Source organism: Marmota marmota, unplaced genomic scaffold, assembly GCF_001458135.2.
Source record: "Marmota marmota marmota unplaced genomic scaffold, marMar, whole genome shotgun sequence".
NCBI lineage: Eukaryota > Metazoa > Chordata > Mammalia > Rodentia > Sciuridae > Marmota > Marmota marmota.
The window spans coordinates 35,576,462-35,599,179 of record NW_026000005.1 but is presented as its reverse complement, the minus strand read 5'-3'; the positions used below and the strand labels follow the sequence as shown (position 1 = coordinate 35,599,179).

At 45.0% G+C, this 22,718-nt stretch overlaps 1 protein-coding gene and 1 long non-coding RNA gene across 2 annotated transcripts in view; both read right to left on the bottom strand.

The window, feature by feature from the left end:
• Positions 1–22,718, bottom strand: part of Pnkd (PNKD metallo-beta-lactamase domain containing) — a 65,971-nt gene that overhangs the window by 23,461 nt on the left and 19,792 nt on the right. The window lies entirely within an intron of this gene.
• The window catches only part of LOC125618235, a 16,502-nt gene continuing 11,014 nt past the window's right edge, over positions 17,231–22,718 (bottom strand). The window contains exon 3 of the long non-coding RNA XR_007349493.1: positions 17,231–17,242. This is a non-coding gene — a long non-coding RNA (uncharacterized LOC125618235). The remainder of the gene's footprint in view (positions 17,243–22,718) is intronic.

Below are 22,718 nucleotides of genomic sequence, written 5' to 3'. Positions count from 1 at the left end.
CCAGTCCCTGGCTCGCATTCGGACCCGCCCCCTCGCCAGCCTCGGCCGGGCGCACGAGGAGAAGGCCACCCGGCTGGAGGCGACCGACTCTGCCCCTCGCTGGCCCGCCAGGAGGCCCGACCCAAACGAGGTTCGGACCTGCGCTAATCTGGGTCTATAGTCGCCTGAATCCTCTGAAGTAAAAGAAGCCCGCAGCCCGTGCCTCCTTCTTCCCCATCCAGGGGACCTTGGGAGAGGCTCTGGAGTGGTCTTTCTAGCAAGAAGCCCTAAAGAGACTTTTTGAGGTGGAAGGAACCTGGAAGTTTATCTGAGTCAGTTGCTGTTCACTCAGTTTATTCATTCACTAAATTACTTTTCTAGCTCCTCCTAAATGCCAGGCACTGCGCCAGCATCTGAGGATGAAGGGTCAAAGATACCCAGCCTGTGTTCCTGGAATCTAGAATCTACAATCTACAATCTAGAATCTAGTGAGGAGACAAACCAAGTTAGCAAACAATTATATGTATATACTTCACACACACACACACACACACACACACACACGCATGATGACAAACTGTGGTGCTATAGAGGAAGCAAAAAGTGGGGACAATTACATGGAGCGCAGAGAGGACTAATTTAGATGGGGAGGGCCCCCTGAGGAGATGGCATTTCACCATGTCAGTAGGATAAGAGGCCGCCCAGGCTCAGGCTGAATGACTTGATCAAGGTTATGCAGTGAGGTGGGGCAGAGCCAGGTCTAGGACCAAGGCATCCTCCCTCCCATGCCCCATGGGATTTCCACATTGCTACCCTCCACCCCTTACTGCTGCCTTCCTGAAAGTGTTCCAGAAGTCCTTATGGCTGTGGGATAGAAGTGGATGCAAGAGGGCAAGGGAGGTGAAATCTACAAATTTAGGCACACAGGAGTCAGGGCTGGGCTCCTCTGGATCCAGCCTTGCCCTGGCGCAGTACAGGAAGGAAAGGAAATGCTGCAAGCAGTCAAGCTCACCAGGGCTCCCTCTGGGAGATGGTGTGGAGGGAAGCAGGTGAGGCAATGCTCTTGTTTTCTTCCCTGCTTCCTGTGCTCTGGTCTAAGACCAGATAACCTGACCCCCACATTATACATTTTCTCTTTCCTCTGAAATACAAGGATTAGATTTTTGGATCTAAAGGTGGCAGCTGCACTGTGCGGAGTGTATAACTGTAGGATCATTGTGTACAAAGTACCCTCCTTTTCCTACTTCTACCCAAAAAGCCAAGGGATGGGTGAAATATTCCCCAAATGCAATTGCAATATGTGTATACTTAACACACACACGCATCATGGAGCTTGTTTTACATGGATACATCTTGAGGGACAGTGCCTATGACCCACACCCATCTTGTTCCTTGCCTGCAGTTCAACTTCTCAGTGCCTGGCACAGAAAGGGCAGGTGCAACAGAGGAGGCCTGGGGGAGAGGAAGACTGATAAACTAATTTGCAGAAAGCTCTTCCAGGATGGTGGAGTTTGTGTCTCTACATGCAAAGTGAAGAATTTTTACTTTTTACAAGGTGTATTATAAACACACCTTGCTCCAGGTGAGGCTGTGCCAGGCAAGCATTATCTTGAGAAATTATAACACACTCCTTGTGATCAGAAACAGGAAATGCAGGCTCAAGTATGAGCCTGCGAAAAACAGACAACTGGATCCTAAATCTCAAGCCATATGCTCACATTAAGACTAGAGATAACAAATCCAAGATGCATTTTGTGAAATACAAGGAGTGAAGGCAAGGCTGGGGATAAAGAGGAAGGATGGGTGTTTTGGGGGACTCATACAGTCTCAAGAGATCATCCTTCCTTACCCTGGTCTGTTCTGGAAGACTTCCCATGGCTGCTCCAAATCTGCTTTCGTTTCACCTCCTCTCCCATGAGAATCTTTTGTCCCAGCTAGACTGATGCTTCATTATCCACCCTGTCCTGCACCTTATACCCTGTAATACCTAACTACTTATAACTTTTGGAATCTCCCATGTTGTTTCACACCCCCGTGCCCTTACACATGCTGTGCTTTCTGCCTGGAGTGCCAATCATTCTTTGTTCCCTAAAGATTCAGATCTGATGCACTTGCTTCAAGAAAGCTTTTATTGAACCCTCCCACCCCCAGCGTGGGTTTAAGCATGTTCTCCTTGTGCCAACTCTCGGTCTTATACATAATCCTATCATTCAGGATATAAACGCAATACCCACGCCATATCTTCTTTGCTTACATGTCTATCTTAGAGTCCACAGTCTTGAAGACTTTACTGTCTTCTTTAAGAATAGGGATTATAATTTAATTTATTCACCTTCAACTCTCCAGTGTCTGGTAGGATGCCAGATGCATATTACACAATGTTCCTTGAAACATCAAACTCCTATCCATAGCCCACAAGGCCCATGACTGATAGAGCCTGTCTCTTCAGCCTCCTCAGATGCCATTCTTCCTGTCATCACAGATCAGTCACATGGTTCTTTGAATGTGCCAAGCTCATTCCCACCTCAGGGTCTTTGCTCATGCTCCATCCACTTGGTACATAGTCCCCTCAGTTATTTAAACAGCTCAAATGCCAACAGATGAGAAATAACTCACATTTCCAGCTGAGTGGTGATTGTGTGACATACCAGGGGCTCTCAAGTACAACTGGGTAGAGGAGTGCTACTAGTACCTAGGCTGAGGCCAGCGATGCTGTTAAAATCCTACAATGCAGCTGGGGACGGTGGCACTCACCTGAAATTCCAGCATCACAGGAGGCAGTGGCAGGAGAATTGCAAGTTCAAGGCCAGCCTCAGCAATTTAGTGAGGCCCTAAGCAACTTGGCAAGACCCTTTCTCAAAATTAAAAAGTAAGGGGGCAGAGTGGAGATATGGCTAAGTGGTTAAGCACCCCTGGGTTCAATCCTAGTACTAAAAAAAAAAAAAAATCCTACAATGCACAGGACAAAGCCCCTACAACAAAGAATATGTAGCCCCAAATGTTTGTAGTACATGTTGAGAAACTGGCATATTCAAATATAAAAACTCATCAAGCTTTACACTTAAGATTTGTGCACTTTACCAAATGTATACATCAAATTAAAGAAAACATTCACACCCTCGAGAAGCCTTCATGGGCCACTCCATCACTATTAAATTACTTGAGTTACTCTTCTTCCTTCACCTTAAAGGCATTTTTCACAATCTGACGTTATTTTGTGGTTCCTGTCCATCACCCTCATTGGAATATAAGCCCTGAAGTCAGCGGTGTGTATAATTCGTGGCCCAGAGAAGACATTTGGTTAAGTATTTGCTGAATGAATGAGTGGATGACAGAAGAAAAGAATGGATGAATGACAATCTATATTGCTGTTGAGCACTGTGACTGTCAAAGGAACCCTCTTATTCTGACCAAGCCCACTGGCTTGGTCCCTGAAGGAGAGTTGTATGGAAACTGAACTCCAAGCAAGAGGCAGGTTTTGAACAGGGAGCAGAACAAACCACGTGGGAAAGCTGCAGGAGACCCCAGCCGGGGCACCCGTACACCTCTGGATCTTTGGCTACAGTGTCCTCTCCAGAGCAGCCTAGGGGCATGGCAAAGGCTAGGGTTTGCCTCTACAATTCTCTCTGGGGAGACCCAGCAATGACCGGAGGCGGGTCAGGCCTGTGGTGTGGTGGTTTCAGAGCTTTAACTACAAGGGGCAAGCGCCCCCTAGGTTCCCGGAGTGGGTGGGGGTGGGGTTCTCACATCTGCCTCTTGTTCCACCCGCCAGCCCGGGCTGTGCCCTTAGAATGAACAGTCTGTCCTCATCTTTGCAGCAGGGCTCAAGCTGGATGACTAGTGCTTGGATGGCATACAGGAAATCACTGGCAATGATGATGATGATTTCAAGGACAATGACAATGATGACATGGCCATGAAGGAGTTTTGATGGTTGGAGCTATTTGAATGTTAGGAAAAAAGAGATAGCTTGTTGGATCAGGAGGACAAAGTCAGTCCAGCTGAGTGAAGTTAACCCGATACAGAAGTGGTAGCTGGGATGCCCTGGTCCCTGCTCTGCCAAGCCCCAGCCACATCATTCTATTTTCTCATTTTTTGGCCACCCAAAACTTACCATCCTGGTGTGGACTTCCCTCAGAACCCTGATTTTGTGGGAAGCAGATCCTCCTCACCCTCTTCCTTCTCAAAGAGCTCCCTCCCTGTCCCCCCTCCATTTAAAAATATTTATAGTTGTAGATGAGCATAATAACTATTGAATTTATTTATATGTGGTGCTGAGGATTAAACCCCGTGCCTCACACGTGCCAGGCAAGCGCTGTACCACTGAGCCACAATTCTAGCCCTAGACAATGTCCCTTTAAATTAGGCCCTCACTAAGTTGCTGAGGCTGGCCTTGAATGTGGGATCCTTCTGCCTCAGCCTCCTGAGTTGTAATGGGTAACTAACTCAAGCCTGGATGTAAAATAAACTAAAAACACTGAGAATTAATGCCTGGGAAAGGGAGAGTTCCCCTCCCATTTCTAGTCAGCAATCTTTTGGATTGTAAATGCTGTCCCCTAGGATCTAACTACTTTCCTTTGAAATATCAATGCCCCTTCAGAGGCTCCAGGCCCAAGGCTAGAGATTTATCAAAGGCCTTGTAAAAGGAGTTGGTTCTTCCTCTTATCACACTCTGTGCTTCCCTCTGAAACCCGTGCATAACTATGTATCCTTTAGACTAGAATATTCATGACGCTAGATAGCCTATAAATGTTGTGAAAACTGATGGTGGCCACTCAGAATTTGCAGTCTGATCTCCTCTGGGCCTGCCAGCCTGTAAAATAAAGCTTGGAGTTCTCCTCTCTGAGTGCCCTGCGCTGCTCCTCCACCAGTCTGTTTTCTTCAGCGGAGTCCTGGGATTACAGGTGTGCACCATGGCGCCTGGCCCACCTGCCCTGTTTTGACTGAATCTGACCCCCGTCTTCTACTCCCTTCCCTCCCTCCCACCTCCCCTCCCTCCATCTCCATCTCCCTCTCACCCCCTCACTTCTGCCTCCTGCAGAGAAAACCAATCTTCTGCCTGTTGCAGCTCCAGGTTAGAATGGGATGTGCTAATTTTATTGCAGGTCAAGACCACAGCTCTTCCTGACTCCTATAAAAACATCTCTCCACCCCTCCCCATCAGTACATCCTCTGACCCCGCCCAGACTCCAAGGACTTAGACACCTGTTTCTACTCTTCCTGCTGGATTCTTGCCATTAGGTAACAATCCTGGCTTGCTCTCTTAGCTCAGGTAGTTCTGAAGCTTCAGAGAGCCCAAGATCCACTCAAGAAGCATATCAAATGCAGACTCCTGGGCCCCTGCCCTGGGGATTCAACTTAGCAGTCTGCCTCAGCCCAACAGTCTGCCTTCTGCATAGGTGATTTTGCCTTGCTCTCAGTTCCTGACCTCAATTCCAAGGTCTTTAATGTCATTCAGTAGCCTGCTCATGTGGCCATACCCTGCATTCACCTGGAACTTCTCTACCTCTGAAAACCTAAACTCTAATGTTCTTTTCCCTGGGACACAGGACCCTCCAGTTTTAGCTCCGCAAAACTGATTTCTTCCAGCCCTTCCATCCCTCCCGCCTGTATTTCTTCCCTTCCAATATGGACTTGGTTCAATCCTCGAACCTTCACCAGCTGTCCCCTTCCTCACCTCTCAGCCCTCCAGCCTTAGTCCACCAATGGACAGACTTGCCTGTTCCAACAATCCTCTTTTCTGCTCCCATTTCAAGGAAAGGACTAGAGAAAACTGCTGTCCCCGTCAATCAGAATTGTTACAGTTCAGGCCTCACAGAGACCCCAACACCAACGCCTGGCAATACTTTTATTTTGTGACATCTCCTTTTTCTACCCCTGTTTACCCCAACCTCAGGCCTCAACTTCATTTCCTTTGCTTCCATCAAATATCCTTCTTAGAGAACCAAGTTATGTGCCCAGATGCCCCCTAAACATCTTGCTACTTATTTGATGAATTTTTAGAGAAAGTTCTATTAGCCCATCTTCCTTCCTTCCTTCCTTCCTTCCTTCCTTCCTTCCTTCCTTCCTTCCTTCTTTCTTTTCTTCCTTCCTTCCTTCCTTCCTTCCTNCCTTCTCCTCCTCCACCTCCTCCTCCCTCCTCCCTCCCTCCCTCCTTCCTTCCTTCCTTCCTTCCTTCCTTCCTTCCTTCCTTCCTTCCTTCCTTCCTTCCTTCCTTTATTCCTTTCTTTCTTTCTACTGGGGATGGAACCCAGGGCCTGTACTTAACCACTGAGCCACATTCCAAGCCCTTTTTATTTTTTATTTTCCACCCAGTGTCTCCATAAGTTGCTTAGGGCCTTGATAAGTTGCTGAGGCTGGCTTTGAACTTGCTGTCCTATTGCCTCAGCCTCCAGAGCTGCTGGGATCACAGGTGTGCACCACCGCAACTGGCCTATTAGTCTCTCTTGCTCATATCTTTTAAGTGTTCTATCTCTACTTTCTTCATCATATGAGCAAATTCAAATTAAAAAACTTCCCTCAAAGGCAGCCATGGTGGCCTACTCCTGTAATCCTATATACTTGAGAGGCTGAGGCGGAAGGATCACAAGTTTGAGGCCAGCCTCAGCAGCTTAGAGAGACCCTTCTCAAAATAAAAAATAAAAGGGGCTGGGGATGTTATTCAGTGGTAAGATGCTTCTGAGGCCAATCTCCAGTCTCCCCACCCCCTCAAAAAAGAACCAGAACAACAAAGAACTTCTGCTGACCCCCTTTCTAGACTCTTATCTGCCTTTATCTCAATATAGCTTCATTTTCTGAAGAAAAGGCTGTGTTTACCGGTGTTATGGGTTACATTTGAGTCTTAGTTTTTCTCTCCTTGTAACGTGCCCTTCATCATGTACTTGTTCACCATGTACTTGGCCTTTTAAAATATTTTTCCTTGTGGTGCTAGGGATTTAACCCATGACCTCATGCTTGCTAAGCAAGTGCTCATCCAAAATTAGAATAAAATAAAATACATGTCCAATCTCTGAATAACAGAGGACTTTATAAGGCTAAAAGTGATACAAATATTATTCTAATTTTCTTTAATAGATATATATGATTCTTAAATTTAAACAAAAAGCAATGGAAGACCTGACAAGGGAAGCAATTACCCTTTTGGCTACTTGAAAATTCAAAAAATTTTTAGGAGACCGAGGCAGGAGGATTTCAAGTTCAAGGCCAATCTGGGCCACTTAGTAAGACAGTATCTCAAAATGAAATTTAATGTATAACTAAAAACAACAAATGAAAAAGTTTAAAAAATAAAATTTAAAAATAACTGGGAATGGGAATGTAGCTCAGTGGTAGACTGCCCTTGTTCCAATCTCCAGTACCAGTAAAAATAAAGTAAAATAAAATAAAATAAATCAACAACATGATATGGCAGATCTTGTTTGCTGATTAACATCCCTACTCTACCCTACTCCCTTTCCCGTATTGACCTCCATTTTGCCAGTTCTCCTCTGAAAAGTTGTAGCCTCTGAGTCCCTCCCCAGCCATGATTGGGTGGACCTTGATTGTTTCAAGCCAACTGGTGCACTCCTTGCTCAGTCAAGCTCTGGTTAAACCCAGGAATGCAATTCTTGCCATCAGATAGTAATAGCAAATATTTATATAGGGCACACCATGACTAGGCACTATTACAAATGCTTTGCAGATTAACCCTCAACTCTCACAATAGCTCTATAAATCAAATAGGGAGAGAGCAAGTGGTCCAAGTCACCTCATACAGGTGAGGTGAGGAGGAAATAGGCCGAAGGTCTTCTCGGAAGGTTCTTTCTTCTTGTTATTTAGAGGATATACTTTGGCTGAGGTGCTGGGGATCAAACCCAGGACCTTGTGCATTGTAGGCCAATGAAATACCACTGGGCTACAGGTCCTTCTTAAGTGTAACTCTCTCATACATTTCCTTTCTTTCTATCAAGAGGGAGCTTTTCTAGGATACTATCATCTACTTGTGATGCCTGGAACTGCAGCAACCATTGGAACTCTTAGAAATAGTTTAAGAGAAAATCTTAGCGGGGCATGGTGGTTCACACCTGTAATCCCAGCTGCTCTGGAGGATGAGACAGAAGAGTCACAAGTTCATGGCCAGCCTGGGCAACTTAGTGAGACCCTGTCTGTACCACTCCCTAGTTGTGTGACTCTGGACAAAAGCAAGTTTTGTCACCTCTCTGAGCCCACACCTCCTATCTATAGGTCAGGAGGAGTAAAGGATTGTGTCCTACACTTTGTGAGGATCCAAGGAGATATTTCAGGCTGAGCACACTCTGCATAGTGCCTGGCATGGAGATGTTCAAAAAACATTTTCTGTTTTTGTTTGGCGGTGCTGAGGTTGGACCCGGGGCTTCCTGTGCGCTAGGCAAGCGCTCCACTATAGCTCCACTCCCAGTCCTGACTTTGTTTTTATAGCTGGTTCTCAACCTCCCTCTCTGAGACCCTGCTACAGTCCCCCTTACTCCAGGGGGGCCTCCTACTCACCCTCCAAGGGTTTTTTATGAATCATAAAGCTGAGCACATCTTTCCTCTGTTTAACATGCTTTGATGCTACCTTGTCTGTGGAAGACCATCCTGACCACTACACCTGAGGTCTCAGCCCTTCCCAGCTAGCCCTCACCTCCTTCTCTTCCATCTCTGCTGGTCTCCCTACCTCTCTCCTGGCCTTGGGTTCCAGCAGCACTGACCCTGCAGAAGGTCAGGTTCTCAGTGTCAACCTCTGCATCTGCTGTTTTGCTGTCTGCCCACTCTGTTCCCTGGCATATTCCAAACTCACCATTTAGAAACCCTGGCATCGTGGGCAAGTCATTCATAGCTTCTCTGGGCCTCAATTTCCCCATACGTAAAATGAGGTAATAGGGTCTCCTAGGGTTATTGTGAGGAAATTAATGATGTGGAGCTCTTTGAACAGTGCCTGTGACCCAGAAAGCATGCAACACGGAGGTGAGACTGCTCTTCCAGGTCCACATGTGCTCTATGAGGCAGAGATTTTTGTCTACTCTCAGCTGTCCTCCCAGTCCCTGAGCCAGTGCCTGGCACACAGTGATCCTAGAAACATTTATTGTCAAATGACCAAACCAATCTACAGCCCTAGCTCCCATGGAAGACCTTCTTCCTTGCCCCCTTAGGCCTGGGTGATGACGTCCCCCTTATTACACACACTGCTATGTCACCATCCTCATCAGGCTGATGCACCAACACTGGGAGTTCCTGGTGGCTAAGGAGGGCAGGATCTGAGGGTGAGAAGGTGGATGCAAGACTCAGATGGACTAAATTGCATCCTGTACCCACTACTGACTTAATGTGGTACCTTGGGGCAAAGGTCTTAATCATTTTAAGCCTCATTCTCTTTCTCCATGAGAGGGATTGATCATCTGTGAACTACTTTAAAGATTGTGAGCCAGGTGTGGTGGCAGACATCTGTAATCCCAATGATCCAGGAGGCTGAGGCAGGAAAATAGCAGCCTTGGCAATTTAGCAAGACACTGTCTTGAAACAGAACAAAACAAAACAAACAAACATACAAAGGGCTAGGGATGTAGTTCAATGATAAAGCACCCCTGGGTTCCATCAGTACTACCCACTACACACACCCAAAAGATGACTGGTGATTACAGGTCAAGGATGGGGCACTTGGTCCACCAGGGACTCCTTACATGTTTGCTGATGTTTATTTTATCTCTCTTGCAATATCAGCATCTGCTCCTTCTCTGTGCTTCAGTATAGGACTGAACACAGAGGGTGAGATCTTTCCTTTCATTCCTCCCTGCCACTGCCCCAAATTGGGCCCTTAGGTCTTCATACCTGGCCCCTCCAGAACCTCCAGCCTTATGCAGTTTAGATGAAGGGTTCAAAGCCCTGCTGCAAATCAGGCATCCCTCTGCCTGAAGCCAGTGTTGATACTATCAAGTTTACATCACCTGCTTTAGCAATATGGTCTCAACCATATTGTTTTCTAGTTTATTTATTTATTTATTTATTTGCTACAATGTGCCCCCACTTCTTCAAGCCAGCCTCCACTGCTTGTTGTCCTGGGTCCTCTGTCCATGTCACCAGGAAATCCTTTAAGACACATTTCTTTTTCCTTTTTTTCCTTTTAGTACTGGGGATTGAATGAAGGGCCTCACACATGCTAGGCAGGTGCTTTACCACTGAGCTACATTCCAGACATTTTGGTTTTTTATTTCAGGCAGGGTTTCACTAAGTTGCCGAGCTTGGCCTTGAACTTATGATCCTCCTGCTTTAGTTTCTGGGATAACAGGTATGTGCCACCATGCCCTGCTTTAGGCAGGTTTCTACCAGGTACCTCTGGCTCCAACACACCCAAGGGGACATAATACACTCTCAGGAGTAACTGTAACTAATTAAGGACTCAATTCACAATCTGGGGAATCTAACAGGCTCTGGGTGGAGGGGAGGGAGGGAGTTCTGTGCTCTGGGAGGCTGATCTGTCCTTTGAGTACAGTTCCTTCAAAGCTAAAAATAAATTCAACCAGCTGGGCCCATAGCTCAGTGGTAGAGCACTTGCCTAGCATGTGTGAGGCACTGGGTTTGATACCCAGCATAGCTAAATAAAGAAATGTTTATATTGCCAGGTCATCTGCAGACCCACAGAAAGTGCCACATTATAGTCAAACAGAAATAAATGGTTTGAAAGTAGCTACTTTCCCACTTGGGGCTATGGCCATGGCCCCAGGATCACAAGTCTGTGACCTCTCTATAGGCAGAGACAGTGCTGTTCACTCCTAGACTCTCACACTCCCTAGTACCTAGCCACTTGGTTGACACTTGTAGCGCAATAAGTGTTGGTTCTACTGTGGGGAAAGGAAGAATGCGACAGACTGCTGAGCCCCAGACCCGTGTGGAGAAGCCCTTTGCACGTGTTATTTAATTGTGGTGACAACGCAATAAACAAGGTCGTGGCATCCTCCTTTTAGAGATGAGAGTGCTGAGGCTCAGGCAGGCCGAGTGACTTACCCCAGCACAGGGCTAATAAGTGACAGAGTCTGAATTCAAGTCTGGATTCAGGGGATCCAAAGTGCATGCGGTCCACTGATACCTCTGCTGCCAGCCTGGGGAGAAAGTGCACCAGCCCCGGGAAACACAACAGACTTGGATTTGCAATCTGAGGAGAGCTGCGTGAAAGGACCACAGTGACCCTGACCACATTCAAGAATCCAGAGGATGCCTGAAATGCAGACAGTCCCAGAACTGTCCATGCAAGCATTTTCCTATTCAGATATACTAAGGCAAACTTTTTTTTTTTTTTTTTTTTGGTAACAGGGATTGAACCCAGGGTCGCTAAACCACTGAGCCACATTCCCAAACCTTTTTTTATATTTTATTTAGAGACAGGGTCTCACTAAGTTGCTCAGATCCTCTTTAAGTTGCTGAGGCTGGCTTTGAACTTGCGATCCTCCTGTCTCAGCCTCCTGAGCGACTGGATTATAGGCATACATCACCATGCTAGGCCTAGGCCTATTTAATTTATAAATTAGACACAAGAAGAAATTAACAACAATAATAAAATAGAACAATATAATAAATGTTATTAAAGGGCTGAGGATGTGGCTCAGCGCTTGCTTAGCATGGGTAAGTCCCTGGGTTCCATCCCAGTACTGCAAAAATATAGTTATTTAGAACTTATGAACTGAGGTCTGGGATATATTCAGTGGTGGAGCAATTCCCAAGCATACATGAGGTCCTAGATTCAATTCCCAGTACTGAAAAAAAAAAAAGTTATTTAAAACATAAATTGGTAGCTGGGCGTGGTGGCGCATGCCTGTTATTCCAGTGGCTCAGGAGGCTGAGGCAGGAGGATTATAAGTTCAAAGCCAGCCTCAACAATTTAGCAAAGCACTAAGCAACTCAATTAGACTCTGTCTCTTAAAAACAAGAACAAAACAAAAAAAAACAAAGTAGGGCTGAGGATGTGGCTCAGTGGTTGAGTGCCCCTGAGTTCAATCCCTGGTACCCAACAAAACAAAACAAAACAAACTCATAAATTGTGACCAAGAGTGTTACTTAGTTGTAGAGCACATGCTTAGCATGCCAAAGGTACGGATTTCAATTTCCAGCATGAAAAAGAAAAGCAAAACAACAACAAATAGTAAAAATTGTTTATTTCTGGAATTTTCCATTTAATATTTTTGGACTGCAGTTAACTAAAACTAAGGATAAGGAGGGGCTACTGTATTCAACAAGCCTTTGGGGCTGTGGGCAGAGTAGAGCAAGATAAGAGATAGTGCAGTTCCTTGGGGCTGGTGATAGTGGGTCTCGGTCACCAACCCTAGGCCTGAAGGGGGAGGGGAGGGATCAGAGAGAAAGAGCTGTGTGGAGGGCCATGGGACAGGAGCTGTGACCTTTGGATGAGAGAATAACAGTCTGTGGTGACCCTTCAGGGAGGGAGAAGGAAGAAAAAATTCTCCAACTCCATTCCCATTCCCTGCTGGAAATCTCCATTGATCAAACCCATCCAAAGCTGGAGGACCAAGAGCCCACTGAGGTGTCCATGTGAACCAGCTCCAAGCACAGTAGGGAAGAGCAGGATGTGAGATGACTAGAAGCCAGCCAGCCAGATGAGACCAAAGATGTGTGGCTTGGAATGGCAGCGTGGGGGCCAGCGGCCCACCTTTCACCCCATCAGGAATCAGCTCCTGACCTTCCTCCCACAGCCCACAGCTCAGGATCCAGATCTCCACCCTCCATTCAATTGGCTTCCCTTTAGGGCACATTTCCAGATCCTTAAGTCCTCCAGACCTGGTCTCTGCCCACCTCCCCAGTCACCTCAGGCCAATTCCCAGTGCCTAACAATTTCCTTGAAGTGTATGGAATGCCATAAGATCTTTCAGCTCCAGGGCCACCTCAGCCACCTTCACACACCCTGTGCTCTCCCCTGTGAGGATGGCGGTAGCCTGCTTGGGAGCACACAAGCATGAACACACACACACACACACACACACACACACACTTTCCTCTGCCTGTCTCAGGCTACTGTTACATGCGGCCTTCTCAGAGGAGCACCTTATGAGAAGCCCAGACTAGATGAGGTCCCTGTGTGCTACTCTGAAGGCACCAGGTCCTTCAGTTTCATTATAAACTAACTTTTTATTATGGAGAATTTAAAGTATCTAAAAACAGAGAGAAATATAAATTAAAAAAATACAGAAGATAGGGAGAAAGTGAGATGGTGAGCTCTCTTGCATCTACTACCTAGCTTCAACCACTTTATCTGCAATTATAAGAGTGAAACTTTTTTCTTTTCTTTTCCTTTTCTTTCTTTCTTTTCTTTTCTTTTTTTTTTTTTTTTTAAATATTTTTTAGTTGTAGATGGACACAATATCTTTATTTACTTATCTTTATGTGGTGCTGAGGACTGAACCCAGGGTCTCACACATGCTAGGCGAGTGCTCTACCCCTGAGCCACAACCCCAGCCCGAAGAGTGAAACTTTTTTCCAACCTAGACTTTAATAATATATTTTACAATCAAACCCATACATTGTTCATATACAGTATAAAGAAACCTAAAACAAAGTATCATGAAACAATATTTCCATTTTATGTAGTCTGTTTTATTTTCTTAATGCTGGTTATGACCCACTAATCAATTTCTCCTACAGTATGGAAAACACTGAGCCGACCCCATCCATCTGGCTATTTGTTGGGCTTCCCCTTTTCTTGCCAAGCAGTAATAGCCAGATCCTGCCCCCTAGTGGAAATTATTTGGAACTGATTGTGCCTGACTCTACTCTTCCTAGAGGACTATTTTTGACACACTAAACTCTGTAGGAAGCATTGGTTTCAGGCCCTGGGCTAGGCATCTGGGGGTTGAGGATCAAGATGAATTGTGACCCAGATTCTGACCCCAGGGTTTCCCCCAGTATGTGGCAGCACGATTGCTATGTGCTGTGCTGTTCCATATGGCAGCCACTCGTCATTTTGGCCACTGAGACTTAAAATGTGTTGGTGCAACTGTAAAACTGACCTTTAAATTTTATTTAATTTTAATTCATTTATATTTAAATATCAAAATGATACTTGTTCAGTTATTAGAAAACACTTAAAAACGGCTGGGGATGTAGCTCAGTGGCAACGTGCTTGCTTGGTATGCCTGAAGCCCTTGGTTCAGTTCCCCATGCCACTGAAAAAAATAAAAACAAAAAAACCAAAAAAGTGAATTAGCAAGCCAGGTATGGTGGCACACACCTGAGGTCCCAGCTACTCAAGAGGCTGGAGCAGGAGGATTTGCCGAGCCCACAGGTTCAAGCCAGCCTGGGTAATATAGTGAGATCCTATCTCAAAAAAACAAAACAAACAAAAAAACTAAAATGTGCTACTGAAGAGTTTGCAATGACAAATGTGGCTCATGTCACATTTCCATGATGGCACTCACAGGCAAGAGTGTTTTCTGATGTCTTTTCTTCAAGTTCCTCCTATGCATCTTGCCTCTTTGCCTCTTTAATGGGTACGGAGGACGTGCTTGAATCCTCATTCACACTGGGGTGAGGATGGGAGTGTGGATTAGGAGTTAACGTTTGGGACAATATTTAGAATGTAGTCAGAGGAGCAGCTGCTGCATTACCCAGGGCTCATTAGGAATGCAGAATCTCAGGCCCCTTATCAACTAGCTAAAGCAAGCATTTCAATGAGATCCCCACGTGATCTGTTCGCAGGTTGAAAAGCAATCTCCTATCTGACTGGAGATACATGTGGCAGTTCTCTGATTGCTTGCTTTTCTTTGCCAAATGCCACGGGAAGCAAGGTTAAGGTTGAGAGCCAGGCTGCAAGAGAAGTTACCAGAGTTTTGAAGGACCTGGAGAAAGTGTGCAGTAAGCACCCAGGATGGGAAGGTTAGTATGAACGGATGAGGAGAACAAAGATGCTCATGAACTTAAAGAGAGACCTGAGAGGGCCGGTGCACCTTTCCCTCTCATTGTCGGCTGTGTGGATGCAGGCTGAGGTTTCACTGCTGAGAACGACAAGGCAGAGTGGAGGGTGTTTGCAAAGCAGTGGTTGTAATACAGGAGTGTAAGCTGGTCCAGGAGGGGAGTGAGGATGTGAGGGACAGGAAGAGGGGTAAGTGCTGCTCACTGTAGAGAGCTCACCTAGCATGTGAGAAGCCCTGGGTTCCATCCCCAGCAGCAAGAAGAAAGAAGATAGAAAGGAAAGAAACAAAGGTGGTAAGATTAATAGATTATTGATCTAAATATGGTTACAGAATTGTCAGAGCCAGGATCTGTAAAAACAGTAGTCAGAGCTTGGGGCTCTTGGATATTATGGAGGGTGCGACTGTGGGAAGAGAGGTCTAGACAGCTATGCTCTTAGGCTGAGAATAAGCGCAAATAGCCGTTGGCTTTTCTGGGGTACACAATATAAATGAGCTGAGGAAAGTGGCTCCTAACTGGGAGGCAGGAGAGGAGGAGGGTGAACTCCCAACAGGCTTGGATGGCCCAGGAGGCCAAGGTTAGAGGGGGCAGAGGACAGGTGGGAGGGCACAGCTGGAGCCTGACCCCCCTACTAAGAAGCAAATCCATCCCACAATGTCCTGTTTCCTCTTTCTAAACTGTAGGTTGCGAGCATCACTGAGAGAATCACTAGGCTTCTATCTCCATAACAATAATAACTGACAACATAACAATGGACAGTTTTAATTCTGCCTCAAGCAACAATAGCAACAACCAGCAACAATGGCTATTTTTAATCCTTACAACCACCCTATATTATTGCCTCCCTTTTTATAGATAAGGAGACCAAGGATCAGAGCAGTTATGTAATATTTCCAGGGTCACATAGCCAGTAAAGTGATCTGAACTTGCATTTAAGCCCAGAGCTGGCTGGTGATCACCCTTGTTTACACCTCCCTGAAGATTCTCATTCTCAGCTCTGGAGGGAGGTATCCCCAAGAGTACGTGCAGTTTTCACAGACACCTCAGGTGATTCTAATGGTCAGGGGACAATAGAAAACATGCCCTGGGCCTGGCTCTGGCCCAAGCAGGGCAGATGCCGGGCTGGTTCTATGCCCAGACTTCCATGCACTGAAGCCCACTTCCAATTCTAGCTGGAGTTGAGTTGCTCAGCATCACCACATGCATTTGCAATACCTTACACAGATGATTTTACCTGAGGCTTCAAAAGTCACAGGAGGGAAAAAATAATATGATTAGACCATCTGTAAGTGAAGAGATGGGTCAGGTGTGGAGGTACATGCTTGTAATCCCAGTGACTCAGGAGGCTGAGGCAGGAGGATCTCAAATTCAAGGCCAGCCTCAGCAATTTAGCAAAGCCCTAAGCAACTTAGTGAGACCCTGTCTCAAAATAAAAAATAAAAAGGGCTGGGGATGTGACTCAATGGTAAAGCACCCCTGGGTTAAATCCTCAGTACCGCTCCCCCCCCCACCCCTGGCCCTAAAAAAAATGTAAATGAAGAGATGGGTCCCAGGATTCAGAGCTGTTCATTGCTAAAGCTAGGACTGAATCTTCATTCTTGGGACAGGCAAACTCACCATTTCTTCCACTTGTCTTTCTTTAGGAAAAATCTTATGAGCAATAAGACTCATTTGTAAGGAAAGAGCCCCAAAAGCCCAACCTCCCTCCCTACCCTACCTGAGAGCATTAAAGGGCCTTCAACTCTAGAGACAGTGGGGACAGCAGTGCTGAGGCCTAGGGATAAATGGGACTTTGTTCCTGCTCTTCAGAGGGGAGAAAACATATTTACCCCAAGCTGGGTTACATACCCCAATTCCCTAAGTACAAAAAAGGCAACTTCTTTGAAAAAGTAGTGATAAACAGAAAGATCTCATTTGGGTTGAGTAACCCACTAAATACTAGGTAATCCAACATCTATGGGAGGAATTAGTAGAGCCCCTAGGCTGGCCTGAGAGGGCGGAGCAGCAGAGAAAGCTCTTTGGAGCCGCCACTCCCAGTAAGTTTACCCTACCCACACCCTTCAGGATCCACCCTGGATCTCCTACCCCAGGTCTTCCCTGACCCATCAATCTCCCAGCCTGAGCACCCCCATTCCTAAAGTAAACAGCAGTCTGATGCTTTCAAACCCCCACGCCCCCACTAACTTGACTTTGCTCCAGGGGTAGGACTGACAGAGAAATACCAGATGCCTAGCTGAACTTGAACTTCAGATAAACAATGAACACTTTTTTTAGTAGAAGTATTTCCAAATATTGCATAGGACAATGGGACATACTTATACAAAAGAACTCTTTGCTTGTTTATCTGAAGTTCAGACTTAACTGGGCATTCTGCATCTTCTGAAGCTGGCGGCCCTCCTCCAGGGGCCCCAAGGCTCCCGGCTCCTCCTCGATGCCTGTTTTCAGAGGGGATCCTATGGTTTCCCATTGCCATGGGGTAAAATGTCCATTCCTGGGTTCCTGATGTATTGTCCAGCAGTATTTCTTTTCCTTTTTTTTCCAGACAGGCATGGAGTGGGAAGCAAGGCTTAAAATGAAATTCTTTTTATTTCCTTTTATAATTTTTTTATTAGAGCTGGCAATTGGGCTTCATGCATGCCAGGCAAACACTCTACCACTGAGCTACACCCCAGCCCCTAGATAGTGAGCTTCCTTATTTCTATTTTATTTATTTCTTAATAAGCTGTCTCTTTGGTTTCTTTTGATAGTGAATTTCTTGAGCTGAGGCTGGGTCCCTTAGCTTAATTTCTGACCAGAGTCAGAAATTACTGTTTACCTGGTAGACAGTAAATTAACAGCCTGCTAAGGGTGGGTCTTCCAGATGAGAGAAGGAGACATCATTTATTTTTGTTTTTTTGCAGTGTTGGGGATAGAACCCAGGGCCTCATATATGCTAGGCAAGAGCTCTACCACTGCCTGGCACTCCAGCAGAAGACATCTTTATTGAATACCTACTGTGAGCTAAGGGCTGTTCCAGGCCAGGTGCTTCAGGTATTATTTTGCCATAATCAGAAAATGGGCTCAAGAGCTGGTCCTAGTGGCAATCACCTGGAATCCCAGAGACTTGGGAGGCTGAGACAGAAGGATTCTAAGTTTGAGGCCCGCCTTAGCAACTGAGTGAGACACCATATCTCTAGACAAAAAAATAAAATAAAATAAGGGACTGGGGGTGTAGCTCAGTGGTGAAACATCCCAAGCTCAATTCCTAGTGCCAAATATAAAAATTCAGAATAAAGAAAACAGGCTCAGGTAAAAGAACACCCAGAAAGGCTTATGTGGGGCTTGTCTGTGTGTCCCTATATTGTGAAGCTGAGGGAGCATTCACCAGGAAAAATCTAGCACCTGACTTTGGATTTCCCAGTCTCCAGAATTGTAAGCAATAAATTCATATTGTTTATGTATTACCTAGTGTAACCTTTCTTTTTTCTTTGCTTGTGTGAGAATTGAAACCAGGGTCTTTGCTGGGCCAATGTTCTACCCCTGAACCAGGCTCCCGGCCCCTAAGACATTTGACTACAGCAGCAGGAATGGATTAGGGATAGAAAGCAGAAAGTGCCAAGGGACATCAGGAGGTCCAGCCTGACTCTGTAGGAGTGGTGGTTCATCTAGGGACTCTGTTCCTCCAGAAACGGGAGACCAAAATTGAGCACCCAAGCTGTACTTGCTGTGGTGAACACATTTTGGGGGGAGACTGTAGGACTTTGGAGTACACTGAAGGGTTGGGGTGTTTGGGGGGCTAGTTCACCATTCCCCCTATATAACTCCTCAGTTAGTATGTGTGCGGGGGGGCGGAGTGTCAATTTTAAAAACATCACTTTTTTTTGGTACTGGGGGTTGAACTCAGGGGCACTCAACAACTGAGCCACATCCCCAGCCCTTTTTTATATTTTATTTGAAGGCAGGGTCTCACTAAGTTGCTTAGAGCCTTGTTAAATTGCTGAGGCTGGCTTTGAATTCTTGATCCTCCTGCCTCAGCCTCCAGAGCTGCTGGGGTTACAGGTGTGTGCCACCACAAGGGCTAAAACCTTGATATCTTGATTGGTAGGAAATGTATGATCTAAGTGTTAATCTTGCTTACTCTGTTTACTGGCAAGCACATTGCTTTCGCTTATGCTTACTATGCAAATGAGCTTCCAGATAAATCCTAGGGCCCCTCTTCTTAAATCTTGCTCTACAAATACACTGGTCTGGCTACTGGAGATAAGGATGTAAGCAGAAGAGCCTACTGATGGGCTTGGTGTCAGGAGATGTTCTGGTGGTCTTAGCTGCATAGCTGCCTTAACCTCCAGCTGTGCTTTGTCCAGTCAATCCCTGTCCATTCAAAAAGGGAAAGTGTCAACCACCTGTGAAAGACATTTAAAGGTGGTGCTGATCAGAGGCTTTTAGCACTAGATAAGCACTTTAAACCCACGCTCATCTACCAGCAGCTTCCTGCATAAAGGAAAGAACGTGGACTTTGGAACCACACAAACTGGGACAAGCTCCAGTTTCTCTGAAACTGTTCCCTCCTGTGTACCACAGAGCTGATGTTCTTCTTCATGAGTGGCTGTGAGGGGTGAGGCAATGGGTCAGAAGTCCCCAGCCCAAGGTCGTGCACTAATAATGGTAATCTACACCTGAGTGCAAGCTTTAAGACTAACACATGCTTTCCAGGTTGAAGCACAGTGGTGTGCCACTTAATGGGATCAAAGAGGGACCTCATGTTATAGCAGCTCAGTTCACAATAGCTAAGAGAAGGAACCAACTTAGGTGCCCTTCAACAGATAAATTGATAAAGAAAATGTGATACATATACACAATGGAATATTACTCAGCCATAAAGAGAATAAAATTATGGCATTTGCTGGTAAATGGATGGAACTGTAGACTATCATGCTAAATGAAATAATCGAATCCCCCCAAAACAAAAGCTGAATGTTCTCTCTGATATGTGGATGCTGACTCACAATAAGCAGGAGGAGGGAAGAACAGAAGTTCATTGGATTAGACAAAGGGGAATGAAGGGAAAGGAGGTGGGATGGAAATAGGAAAAACAGTAGAATGAATTGTATGTAAATTTCCTATGTTCATATATGAAAACACCAGTGAAACTCCACATCATGTACTACTGCAAGAATGAGAAGTTATACTCCATGTATGTATGAGATGTCAAAATACATTCTACTTTGATGTATAACTAAAAAGAACAAATTAAAAAAAAGGCAACTCACAAGCAAGTATACGATCCTATTTACATGAGAGGATATATGGGTACCTAGATAAAAAAATTTTTAAAGAACAAAAATCTGCATAGAGTTGAATTTTTTTTTCTTTTTTAATGTATGTGATATGATGTGGCATAAAACATATAAAAAGTATCTGTACAGGGCCCCTCCAATTAGGACCTCTTCTTGGCCCCACTATTTTACTAGTTTCATAAGTACAACAAATTTATTTTATTTATTTATTTCATTTATTTTTTTCATAAGTACAACAAATTTATGTTTATTGTTTGTTCCTTGCAATAAACACAGAGAAAGTCCCTGTATTTGTCTGGTTACTTAAATTGTATCCTCTCCTCCCCAGTTTGGACCCTGATCATCCTTTTGTATCACCCTTAGCCTCTCCCTTATGGGGGTTGGATAGGAGAAAATAATTTGTTGTGAATCATTATGAGGCATATAACACATATCTAATGCTTTTACAGATGTATATCTTACACACAGTAAACTACTCTGACCTCACATGCACAATTGAATGTTTACCATATGTTTACACCCTGAAGCCCCTACCCAGACCAAGGTCTTTGACATTCTCATGTCACTCTGAATTGCCAGGTACCCCTTTCCAGGTATTGACCTCCGCAGAGGAGTGGGATACTATTCTAATGTCTATGAACATGGATTTGGTTTGTTTTTCTTGAGCTTCATATAATACAAATCATATTTATCTTTTGTGTCCAACTTCTTTCATTCAACATGACATGAGATTTCATCTGCAATTGTAGCATGTATTAATAGTTCATTCTTCTTTATTGCTGACTGGTATTATATATTGTGAGTATATTATAATTTGTTTATATAAAAAAAGAAAAACAGAGGGACCTTGGTCCTGTAAGATTATAGTGCCCAGTGATGTGTGGCTAGCTGTTGAAGTTTGTGTAAGTACATTCTATGAGGTTTGTACACGACAAAATCCCCTAACTGAATGTATACCCAATGTTAAGTAATGCACACTAATTCCAAGCAGAGGTTCTAAGTCCCACATCTATGTTTACATACTTGGAAGTTTTAAATTTGAAATGTGCATTTAATTTGGGGCCCTGGTGCATGTCTCTAATTCCAGCGATATGGGAGGCTGGGGCAGGATTACAAGTTTGATGCCAGCCTCAGCAACTTAGCAAAACCCTGTCTCAAAATTTAAAAAAGGGCTGGGATATTAGATCAGGTGTAAAGTACCCCTGGGTTTGATCCCCAATACTGGGGGTGGGGGAAGTGCATTTACTTAAAAGTCCTGTCAATGATTCATCACAGACTTGTAAAAATGGGAAACAAATGTCCTGTAGTAGAAAATTGATTTGATAAATCAGTATAACCATGTGATGGACTACTTTACAGCATTAAAATTATACTTTCTAGCACTGCACATCCCTGTAATTCCAGCTATTTGGGAGGCTAAGGTAGGAGAATGGAGAGTTCTTGGTCAGCTTGGGTAATACAGCAAGACCCCATCTCAAAAAATAAAATAATAATAAAAAAATTAAACCCAGGGTCTAGCGCATGCTAATGTAAGTGCTCTTTCACTACAAAATTGTGCTTTTTTTTTTTTTTTGGTGCTGGAAATTGAATAATTGAATCCAGGGGACGCTTACCCACTTAGTCACACCCCCAACCTTTTTTGTGACAGAGTCTCACTAAATTGCTAAGGCTGGCTTTGAATTTGCGATCCTCCTGCCTCAGCTCCCAAATTGATGGGATTTATAGGCGTGTGCTACCACACCGGCTAAAATTGGGTTTTCATGGCTGGGGATGTGGCTCAAGCGGTAGCGCGCTTGCCTGGCATGCATGCGGCCCAGGTTCGATCCTCAACACCACATGTAAAAACAAAGATGCTGTGTCCACTGAAAACTAAGAAATAAATATTATAAAATTCTCTCTCTCTAGAAAAAATATTTTAAAAAAATGTGCTTTGAAAGACTAGTAAGTGATGAGAAAAATACTGAAGATAAAATGTTAACTAAAAAAACAGTGAGTCAGGTGGTGGCTCACGTCAGCAGTCCCAGAGGTAGGCAGAGGTGGGAGGATCCTGTGACTCAGACCAGCCTGGTCAACATTGCAAGACCTCCTTTCAAAAAAAAAAAAAAAAAAAAAAAAATTCCTGTTTAGTGGCGCTGGCAGGAGGATGACAAATTTAAGGTCAGCCTGGGCAATTTAGGTAGAACCTGTCTCAAAATAATAACAAAAAGTGCTGGGGATGTAGCTAGTGGTAGGGCGCTTGCCTAGCATGTGCGAGACACCCTGAGTTCAGTCCCCAGTACTGCAAACCAAAACAACAGAAACTTTTCCTACAGGACCCCTCTGGAAAAGCAAGTACAGTACACACAGATGCAGGCAAAGAAGCACCCAAAGCTTCCCCCTGGGAGTTGGGATGGGTGAAAAAAAGTGAGTTTCTTTCTGTAATCGTGTGTGTTCTGAACTTCCCTCAACGAGCGTTACCGTCCCTAAATCTGAAGTACCCACCCAAGTTCGCAGCGGAGAGGAAGGACACCTGGAGGACCCCTGCGCCCTCTGGCGGCGCCCCGAGGCCCCGCCCCA